Raw genomic sequence first — 10,207 nt, forward strand, 5'->3', positions numbered from 1 at the left:
ATTTACTAGATTACTTGGGTAAATACTGACTATATGTTGTCTCTATTTTGCCTTTTTACCCTTAAATGTTTCACACACACAAAGGATCATAACCTAAGAAATTACCATACTTCCATTTACAGTAAAGTCCTTGCCAGGTCAATATTCAAAAAAATGTGGTTCACCAACATGTTTCTTCTATTCCTCCTCCTCCTCCTCCTCCTCCTCCTCCTTCTCCCCCTTCTCTCTCTCCCTCTCCCTCTAACTCTATTGCTTGCTTGCTTGCTTGCTTTCTGTGTAGCTCAGGCTTACCTCCATCTCCTCAACTTGTACTACTGGTGTGTGCCATCACAATCTTTTTGTTGTTTGTTTATACTAAAAGAAAGAATTTATTTTTGAGAAAATATGATTAATCACAGGGGAAGGAAGAAGAACCATGCCTCTTTGTGAATTGTATTCCTGAATAGAAAACTATTGCAACAGGTGGAACTTGTCTGTTTCTCCTGTGGCTTCTCTAGTTGGCTATTTGCAGGGTGGTTTGTCCTCATGTGTGGTAAGTATGCTGGATTAAAGTCATCTGAGAGGAGGGAACCTCAATTAAGAAAATGCCTTCATAAGATCAAGCTGCAGGCAAGCTTGTAGAGCATTTTTCTTAGTGATTGATAGGGGAGGGCCCAGTTCTTTGTGGGTGGTGCTATCCCTGGTCTGGTGTAAGTTCTATCAGAAAGCAGGGTGAGCAAGCCAGGAAGCAACATTCTGCCATGGCCTCTGTTCCTATCTCCAGGTTCTTGCCCTGTTTGAATTCATGTCCTGACTTCCTTTTTGACAAATAGTGATCTGTAAGTTAAACCAAATAATTTTTTTCCTCTCCAAGTTACTTTGGTCATGGTGTTTCAGCAATAGATCCTGAGGTGGTCTAACCTTGGGACATGGAATCTAGTTGTTTACAATAGTTTATTATCAGCAGGCAAAGGCCATTTCCTTTTCTGAAAGGAGCTCTCCCTCTATCTTGTGTATTGTTCCTCTCCCCTAAGAGAGTAAAAAAGTCACCTTCTGTTCTGTGTTTTCCCGAACGTTCTGTGTTCTCCTGAACGGTATTCTCTGTTTCCAGGTCTCTGGCTGAAAGGCTGAGTTCAGGGTGTGATGAGATTTCGGCATTGTTCTGGCATAGTCAGACTTTCCAGCGTGAAGCACTAATGGATGCAGGAACACTGAGAGTGTTGGAGAATTGTTCGCATAGGAAGGTAAGACACAGCATTCACCATAGTCATTAGTCTGGCTTTTGGCATGAAATTTCCAGCACTGCTGTGTAACACCTGAGCTTTCTAGAGCTCCTTGCAGCTCACTGTTTCTATCTCGCTTTGTAGGGCCGTAGGTGTTTGTTTATTTTTAACCAATATTAACTCTTGAATGGAAACAAGGGGATCTTTGAATGTGCTTGGCTTTGTATTTTTCACACTGCTATAGAAGTGTGCAAGTGTTTCCAAATTTGGTTTTTTACTTTCATGACAAAAGCACATAAAAGCATGACCATTTAGAGAGATGGCTTAGACGCTAGAGCTCTGGTTTTGCAAGCACCGGTACCTGAGTTTGATTTTCCAGAATCCACATAAAAAACCCTGGTGAGGTGTTACATATTTGTAATTCTAGCACTGGGGAGATAGAGATAAACATATGCTTAAGACTCACTATTCAGCCAGCTTAGTATAATTGGTGAGCTCTAGGCCAGTGAGAGACCCTGCCTCAAAAAACCAACAACAAAAAAGCAGTGTCCAAGGAGTTAAACCTTAGTTTGTCCTCTGGCCTCCATATGCATGTATACACACACACACACACACACACATACACACACACATTTGCCTACACATGCACATATAGGATACATACAGACAGAGAAAAGAAGAAAAGAAAAAGCATTAGAAATAGAAGACTTGAATATGAAACTCTGAATTGAACTTGAGACTGTTGTCTAGCTGACTAGGCATGGTAGGAAGGACAGAGATGGAAGATTTAATAGCTAACTCTTCTGAAAAATGAAATAGGAAGAAGTCAATCCAGGCACTTGCCAATTGGTTTTGCTCTCCCTAGAGACTCAACTGGGCTCAGAAACTAGTATCAGAATCTTGAGGATACAAGAAACAAAGGGTGGCAGCCAGTGCACTGGTCAGCAGACGCACCCTTGTTAGTCTTCAGCATTTGTGAGGTGCAGACTAGTGGTAGGATTGCGTACTAGGGTTTATCAGCCACCATGGTGCTAAATCTGGGGTGTGTGAATTGCCTGTGTGCAGTATGGAACTGGACAAAACTTAAAAGCATTAGTTATGCTCTGTATAAGGTACTCTCATAGTTAATATGTTAAAACATCAACCGTTTAATATCTCATCATTTCTGCGGCTGGAGAGTTTGTTGCGGTTTAGTTGAGTGGCCCCCGTCTTACTCTTCCCCAAAACACTACACTCTAGATGTCTTCCAGGGCAGCAGTCTCATGTGAAGACTGGATGGAAGGAAATTTTGCTTTTGTACTTATTTATGGCGACATTAGCAGCTTCAACATTCCATGGTCTATGGAAGTAAGGACCTGTTTCCTGTTGGCTTTTGGCTAAAAAGCCAGTAACTCCTTAATCCCCTGTCAGTTGGGCCTCCAAACTGGCTTCTCCTAGAAAGAACAAACAAGAGGATGAAAGGGCATCCAGGCTGGAAGCCAGCATTTACAGCCTAGTAGCCCATATTCTTTCCCATAACTTCTGCCATATTTTTCTTGGAAATGAACAAGTACTCAAAGAGAGAGGGTTATTCAGGAGTGTGAATGCAGGGGTGGAGCCCAGCCACAGTTACTTTGGGAAGTCCAAACATATGAAGGTGCAAGAGATATTAACAGGAAATATTAGTGTACACGTGAGTAAAGAGTGGGAGAATTCAAAGCCTGATCATGGAAAGCAAGCTTGTAAGAGCTGCAATTTGAACAGTCAGGAATGACAAATTGAGACAATGCTATCTTAAGAGCTAGAATAAATTTTGTTGAACTTGTAGAAATAAGAGGAATATATTTGACCCTGAGATTAAATATTCCGCCTCATAAGTATTTGTTAAGTGCACAAAGCAGAACATTTTGCATTTTTCTTTGTTATAATGAATGACTTTCCATTTTCTTATAATAGCTTTTTAGAATTTTAATCTCTGATGGGGTACTCCCAGAGGAATTAGTGTCTCTCTAATTACAGAATATATTTTCCAAATGTTTAGTCAATATTTGCTTTGGGGAGTAAAAGGAGGTACTATTCATTTCAACACAAGGTAAATAGATGTGAAGAAAGACATTATACACACACACACACACACACACACACACATATATATACTTATGTGTGTTATATGTAGTTGTAGGAAAATAATAATAATATGATCCCTATGATTTTCAAACATCTTTAATGCTATTTACTTCTCCCTTCTTCTCCTTCCAAATTGACCTCCCTCTATTCCTCAGTTAAAGCTCTTCACTAATTTTCCTTATTTCCTCACTCACAGGGATGTTGAATCTTCCTGTTATCTGAGGCATGAGCCAGCCCTACAGCTGAGGGAGGACTTAAACTCTCCTTAACAATGGTTAGGCTCATGGTGAATCCTGAGGAAGTCACACATGACCACTCTTTTGCTTGGTTCTCCAGCCCAGGGAAGAGAAGGAAGGTAGAATCCTTAATAGTTAAGTCCTCAAAAACGACCAATCTCAATAAAAAATGGCCTTATTCCCAATTCCACGCCAGTCTCAAAACCCATAAAGGGGAGTGGATAGGGCAGCAGATTTGTTTTTTCTCCCTCAGAGACTCTTTTATACTCTAAGGATCTTTCTCATATTTCCCTTATAGATCTACCACATTTTCTCTGCTCAGTTTTTGTTTTGGTCCTTTATTTTTCTTATGTAAGACAATAAATTTAGAAGCTCAAGGTGATACATATGCAGCTAGAGTCAAGAGCTCCGGGGTACTGGTTAGTTCATAATGTTGTTGCACCTACAGGGTTGCAGATCTCTTTAGCTCCTTGGATACTTTCTCTAGGTCCTCCATTGGGGGCCCTGTGATCCATCCAATAGCTGACTGTGAGCATCCACTTCTGTGTTTGCTAGGCCCCGGCCTAGTCTCACAAGAGACAGCTATATCAGGGTCCTTTCAGCAAATGCTTGCTAGTGTATGCAATGGTGTCATCGTTTGGAGGCTAATTATGGGATGGATCCCTGGATATGGCAGTCTCTAGATGGTCCATCCTTTTGTCTCAGCTCCAAACTTTGTGTCTGTAACTCCTTCCATGGGTAATTGTTTCCAATTCTAAGAAGGGGCAAAGTGTCCACACTTTAGTCTTCGTTCTTCTTCAGTTTCATGTGTTTTGCAAATTGTCTCTTATATCTCGGGTATACTAAGTTTCTGGGCTAATATCCACTTATCAGTGAATACATATCATTTGAGTTCTTTTGTGATTGTGTTACCTCACTCAGGATGATGCCCTCCAGGTCCAACCATTTGCCTAGGAATTTCATAAATTCATTCCTTTTAATAGCTTGAGTAGTACTCCATTGTGTAAATGTACCACAAAAGATGGCCTAGTCAGCCATCACTGGAAAGAGAGGCCCATTGGACACACAAACTTTATATGCCCCAGTACAGGGGAACGCCAGGGCCAAAAAGTGGGAGTGGGTGGGTAGGGGAGTGGGGGGAGGGTATGGGGGACTTTTGGGATAGCATTGGAAATGTAATTGAGGAAAATGCGTAATAAAAAAAATATTAAAAAAAAAACAGCTCAGGACAGGGAAGAAGAAGGTTTTAAATATCAGTAGCTAGGTGTACCACAACAAAAAATTATCCAGGCCAAATGTCTTTAGTATAAAGGTGAAAACCCCCTAAATTATTAAAAATGTCATGTAGTTCCAAGGGAGAACAAAATTTAGGGTAAAACTGATTGAGTAGAGAGTAGGGATAAAAGAAACATACCATCTCTGTTTAATGATTCTGTCAAAAACATACTGAAATAAAGCTGAAAAATCTTTGGACTTTGAAAAAAAAAAAAAAGAAGCTCAGGGTGGCTTTGGTGACAGTGACCATCCAGCACACTACTTCCCCAAGTTAAGCTCAAAAGCTCACCATGAGAAGCGCTATATCACTCTCTAAAACCCGACATTGCCATGACTCCAGGTGATCCCTGGTACGAGAAAAGGTGCCTTGGTGATTATAAGCATGGGAACAGACTGAGCAGGAGCTCCCTGGCCAAATGTTTTAGCTAGAAAGAAAAGAGGACCAGAAAAGAAGGGAGGTCTGGCTTGGGAAACACAGAGTGCCCAAGGTAGAGAAAAGAGCAGATTTTTATTGGGATTTTTGTATGGGTCTTGGGTGTGTTAATAATGGGGATTTAGTTTTTAAATATAAGACATTCCCTCTTGATGGTTTAAAGAGATTTTCCCCACGTGAAACACAGGCCGTGGGCAGTTTGTCCCTGGAGATATGCTGCCAATCTCCTGTATCTGATGGTTTCTTCCTTTGTGACTAGGGACAGGCACATTTTCCACTGAGTAGAGACTGGTTGAATGGTGTGAAAGCTTATATCCTCACAAAGGTTAATATTTAGAGTCCTTTGCTTCGGGAAAAAAATCACAGGAACTCTGGGGCAGAGGAGCTAACAAAACCATGAAGAAAACCAGACTATTTTATCCCAAAAAGCTTCTTCATTTTTAGCTCAATGCAGTAAGAAGTGCTGAAAAAAAGCCACTCCCTGTTCTTCACCTTGTCGGTCTAGTAAATACTCCTCAGCAGCCAACTTTAGACTTAATTCTTATTTTTCATGTATTCAATGTGTGTGTGTGTGTGTGTGTGTGTGTGTGTATGTATGTGTGTGTGTGTGTGTGTAGATCAAAGGCCACTTTTTTTTGTTTTCCGAGTTCTCTTACTGGAACTGGGTGCATGCCAATTAGGCTAGTCAGAGATCCCCAGGGATCCTACGCAGTGGTGCATTATGGGCATACACACCATGCCAGGCTTTTCACATGGCTTCTGGGAATTGACTCAGGTCCTCTTGCTTGTACAGTGAGTAATTTACTGGTTGAGGCACCCCCCCCCCCAGCTCCCACAGCTCTGAACTCTTACCAGGGGCAGCTCTAAACACAAAGTGCCGCCCAGTCAGCTTCCTCCTATTGATTTCTCTTCCCCACTTTCCGACTCTTGGAAGCCAATATCACTTTATTTTCTCTTTCCCAGTCAATCTTCTCATTTACCAGTCAATCCATCGCTCCCTGCTCAATATCTGTATATTCTAACCTACTGCTTTGAGTTGCACTTCACTGTGGTCGCCTTTACCTGATGTGCTAATTAGCCACTTGCACTAATGATTTTTTTTTTTTGCTTTTTCTTACTGGCTTCTAACTAGAAAGCAAAATAGGTTGAGATGGTATTTAGCCTTCTCTGCAACCCTCTTCCAGCATGGTCTTGGATGCCTTATATGGGAAATCAAGAGAGGCTGAGATGATCCTCTCCCACCCCTTCCACTGAAAAACTTTTTGGAACACTAAGTAAAGAGAGTATTGGCCAGTACGTGATCATGTGACAAATGGATATGTCCTAATCTAAACTCCAGAAAACCCCTTCTCCCTGCTGGGTTTCCATTTTCCTTTCCCTATGAGATTTAAAGGAAATTTCCTTTTCCTGCAAACGAAAGCAAACAACTCATGTCCTATGGTGATGGGAATAAAGATTACATTTGGTTTCAAGATATAAAGCTATGGCATGAGAATTATTATAGTAATGACAGAGATACCTAGGTTCTTATCTTAGAATCAATACCTTCAGGCAGCTAACCCTGGGGAGCTGTAGGGTTACTTTCCAGTCTAAGATCAGTGTCTGGTACCTAGTCTGCTCCTGATCAGGTGAAAACAGTGTGCAAGTAGCCCTTCATAGCTGGGATAAGCTGTGGTTGCAAGAGTGCACCAAGAATGAATTATTTTCAGCAGCATAAAGGATGGCACTCTGAACCAGTTAGCTCTTACTGGCCAGTTGTTCCTCAAGTTACCTGTGAACTCTGAGAACTTGTTTCCTCACTCTAAGATAACCTACCTTAATGCCCCTATCCTATCTTTTTTTCTTTAGAGGTTTAGAATTTTCACTTGTATCTCTGCTCTAATGCCTTTGAAACAGTATCTATAAAGTATGGCAATCCCATGAAAGAACATCTGAAGGCACAAGGACGATGCAGTCACAGTAGTTGTAATTATTGGAGCATTCAAGGATGTAAGTTCCAGATGGTCTCTGAGTTGTTCATTTGAAGTATTAATATTTGCATTATGATAAATATTTCTATCTTTGTTTCCAGCCTTTGGAATTATAGCACATCAGAATTGGGAACATTTTCATAAATGCTTCTGAAGTTTTGGGGGCTGCATGTGGAAACAGGAAAAAATGAAAAGAGCCAGCAGTATTGTGAACTATTGTGGATGTTTCTGGACATTTTATATAGTTCTAACAGCAATGTTTGCTTAGAAATTAGTGTTAGGTTCCCCTAAAACCCACTGTGTAGACTTTGGAGGTCTGCCATGGGTTGAGAGAAGGTCTCTATTGCTTCCTGTGCTCAGGAAAAAGGAGATTAAAGACACCCAAAGTCCTACCCCACTGTCTTTGAAGATCTTACTTGACACATGAGTTTCAAAGACTTTCTTTTCTCAATACTTTAAACTAAACAGAATTAATCCATCTATATCCATCAAAGGGCATCTGACTGTCAAGTTTTCCTCAGCTCTTGGTCAAATTATGGCTGTCCTTCAGCTGCAAGTTTAGTCCACCTGCCTTCCAGAGCAAGTTCTGAGTGAAGACAAAGGCATCAACCTCATTGACAGTTGGGGGCTGTTCTGGCTCCTTTATGTCAACCCGACACAAGCTATAGTTATCTGAGAGGAGGGACCCTCATTTGAGAAAAATGTTCCATAAGATTGGGCTGCAGGCATTTCTTAATTAGTGATCAGTGTGGCAGGGCCCAGTTCATTGTGAGTGTTGCCATCCATGGGTTGGTGGTCCTGGGTTCTATAAGAAAGCAGGCTGAGCATGGCATGGGGAGTACTCAGTAAGCAGGATCACTTCATAGCTGCAGGCATTTCTTAATTAGTGATCAGTGTGGCAGGGCCCAGTTCATTGTGAGTGTTGCCATCCATGGGTTGGTGGTCCTGGGTTCTATAAGAAAGCAGGCTGAGCATGGCATGGGGAGTACTCAGTAAGCAGGATCACTTCATAGCCTCTGCATCCTGCCTGAAGGCTCCTGCTTCTGGGCTTCTTCCCTGTGTGAGTTCCTGTCCCTGACTTCCTTCAGTAATGGACCATGATGTGAAAATGTAAGGTGAATAAACCCCTTCCTCTCAATTTGCCTTAGATCATTATGTTTCTTCACAGCCATAGTAACCCTAACTAAGACAGGGCTAATACCCTTGAGAGAGTCTTGTAAGTCAGATCTCATTGTTTTAGTCTATTGCTATTGCAAACTACTTGAAGCTGAGTTAATTTATAAAGAAAAGAAGTATGTTACTGCTGGGGTACATGGGAATTCTATAGGTCACTTTTCAAGAAACTGCCAATCATTTTCACAGGTGTCCTACCATTTCATAATTCCATTAGCAACACATTTTTCTTCAGTTTGTTCATTAGTCTTACTAAATATAGACTATATTCTTGGTTGGTGAGATTTTTTTTCTTTTTCAACATTGTAAACATTTTTCTTGCTTGTGTATAACTGCAGATAAAGTTCTCTTGTGTGTTTTTGTTCTGTCCTCTCTCTCTCTCTCTCTCTCTCTCTCTCTCTCTCTCTCTCTCTCTCTCTCTCTCTCTCTCTCTCTCTCTCTCTCTCTCTCTCTGAATTTTGAATAAGATTGGTATATAGACATTTTAAGAATTTATACTATTTGGTGTTCTGACACCTTCTTGGATCTGTGGTTTAGGACATGTCATTAATTTTGGAAAGTTTCCAGACATAATATTTTCAAATAATATTTTAAAACATTTTAAAGATTTATTTTTACTATTTTAAAATTGTGTGCTTATGTGTACTTCTGTGTATGGTATGTGCACATGAGTCCAGAAGAGGTTGCTGGGTCTCCTGCGGCAGGAGTTGCAGATGGTTGTGAGTCAGAGATGTACCTTTATAGTCTTTTACTTGTTCTCATTTTACAGTTAGTTATACCTCTATTACAGTCTCTCTGTCCCCCCACCCCTTGGGCTATCAACCCTCCCGCTCCTACTCAGTCTCATTTGATAAAACTTTGAAAGTTTTGTTCTCTCTTTTCACTCTTTATTGTTTTACATTTCAGATTTGGGGGTTTGCTGTCATATGTAATTTCACTGATTCTGTGCTTGGCCTGGTCAGATCTACGCCGAGGTCTCCATTTTGTTACTTTCTGGTATGTATGTAGCATCTCGTTTTGATGCCTCAGAGTTTCCACATTTCTGCATCATTTCCTTGTCTTTCCCTTGCAATTTATCTATTTTTAAAACTCTCCATTTGATATATCAAGATTTCCCTCTCTAGTAATTATAGCATCTGTGTAACATCTGAGTATGTTTCTAATGAGCATTTTGGGTATTTTTTAAAGGCCCCAAAGCATGAGTGTACTGTATTTAAGGAACCAAGAGAGGCACGGATGAGGGGAAGGATAGTGAGAGGCAAGGCTGGAGAGGTAGGCAGAGCCCCTCTCTTGTAGTCTTGTGTGTGAGGAGTACGCTTGAAGCCCTCCAGAAAGGAGGTGGCTAGAGAAGTTTAGAGTCTATCATAGTGCCTTGAGGTAAGCTAATGAGAACTTGATCAAGGGTGGAATGGGTACAAGAAAATGGGGTGAATTGCAGTGTCAGAGTGATCAGACATTGGAAGTGAATCATGTATGTCTTTCCTTGAGGCCAGGATGGTTTGAGGAGAGGACATTAGGTAGTGGTCATATTTTGCACAGGCTGAGGTTGGGTCCACATTTAGGTGCTTGGAGCATGAAAGAAACTTAACAAAATTTTGATCATGTCAAACTGGAGGCCGTTTTATTTGGACTGATTATTGGGGAGTTTGTCTAACTGTTGTGAAGCAAGAAATGAGAACTGAGGTATCTTGTAGCTGGTTGTGTCATAGGTGAACAAGGTACACAGTCATTAGTCTTTCATAGTTAATCAGGAGGTGAAGTCTTTATAATAAACTGACTTCAAGACCACCAAAGAGTAGGTATTTCTTACTT

At 40.9% G+C, this 10,207-nt stretch overlaps 1 long non-coding RNA gene across 2 annotated transcripts; it reads left to right on the top strand.

Moving 5' to 3' along the window:
* The first annotated feature begins 626 nt into the window (after positions 1–626).
* Positions 627–8,895, top strand: LOC110309922. 2 transcript variants are annotated; one of them, XR_002379764.1, is made up of 6 exons: positions 627–818; positions 1,091–1,223; positions 3,505–3,663; positions 7,103–7,241; positions 7,324–7,961; positions 8,095–8,895. It is a non-coding gene; the product is annotated as an uncharacterized LOC110309922 (long non-coding RNA). The 2 variants fall into 2 exon arrangements; XR_002379763.1 differs by lacking the exon at positions 3,505–3,663.
* Positions 8,896–10,207: the final 1,312 nt, after the last annotated feature.

This window comes from Mus caroli, chromosome 14, assembly GCF_900094665.2.
Source record: "Mus caroli chromosome 14, CAROLI_EIJ_v1.1, whole genome shotgun sequence".
NCBI classification, from domain to species: Eukaryota; Metazoa; Chordata; class Mammalia; order Rodentia; family Muridae; genus Mus; species Mus caroli.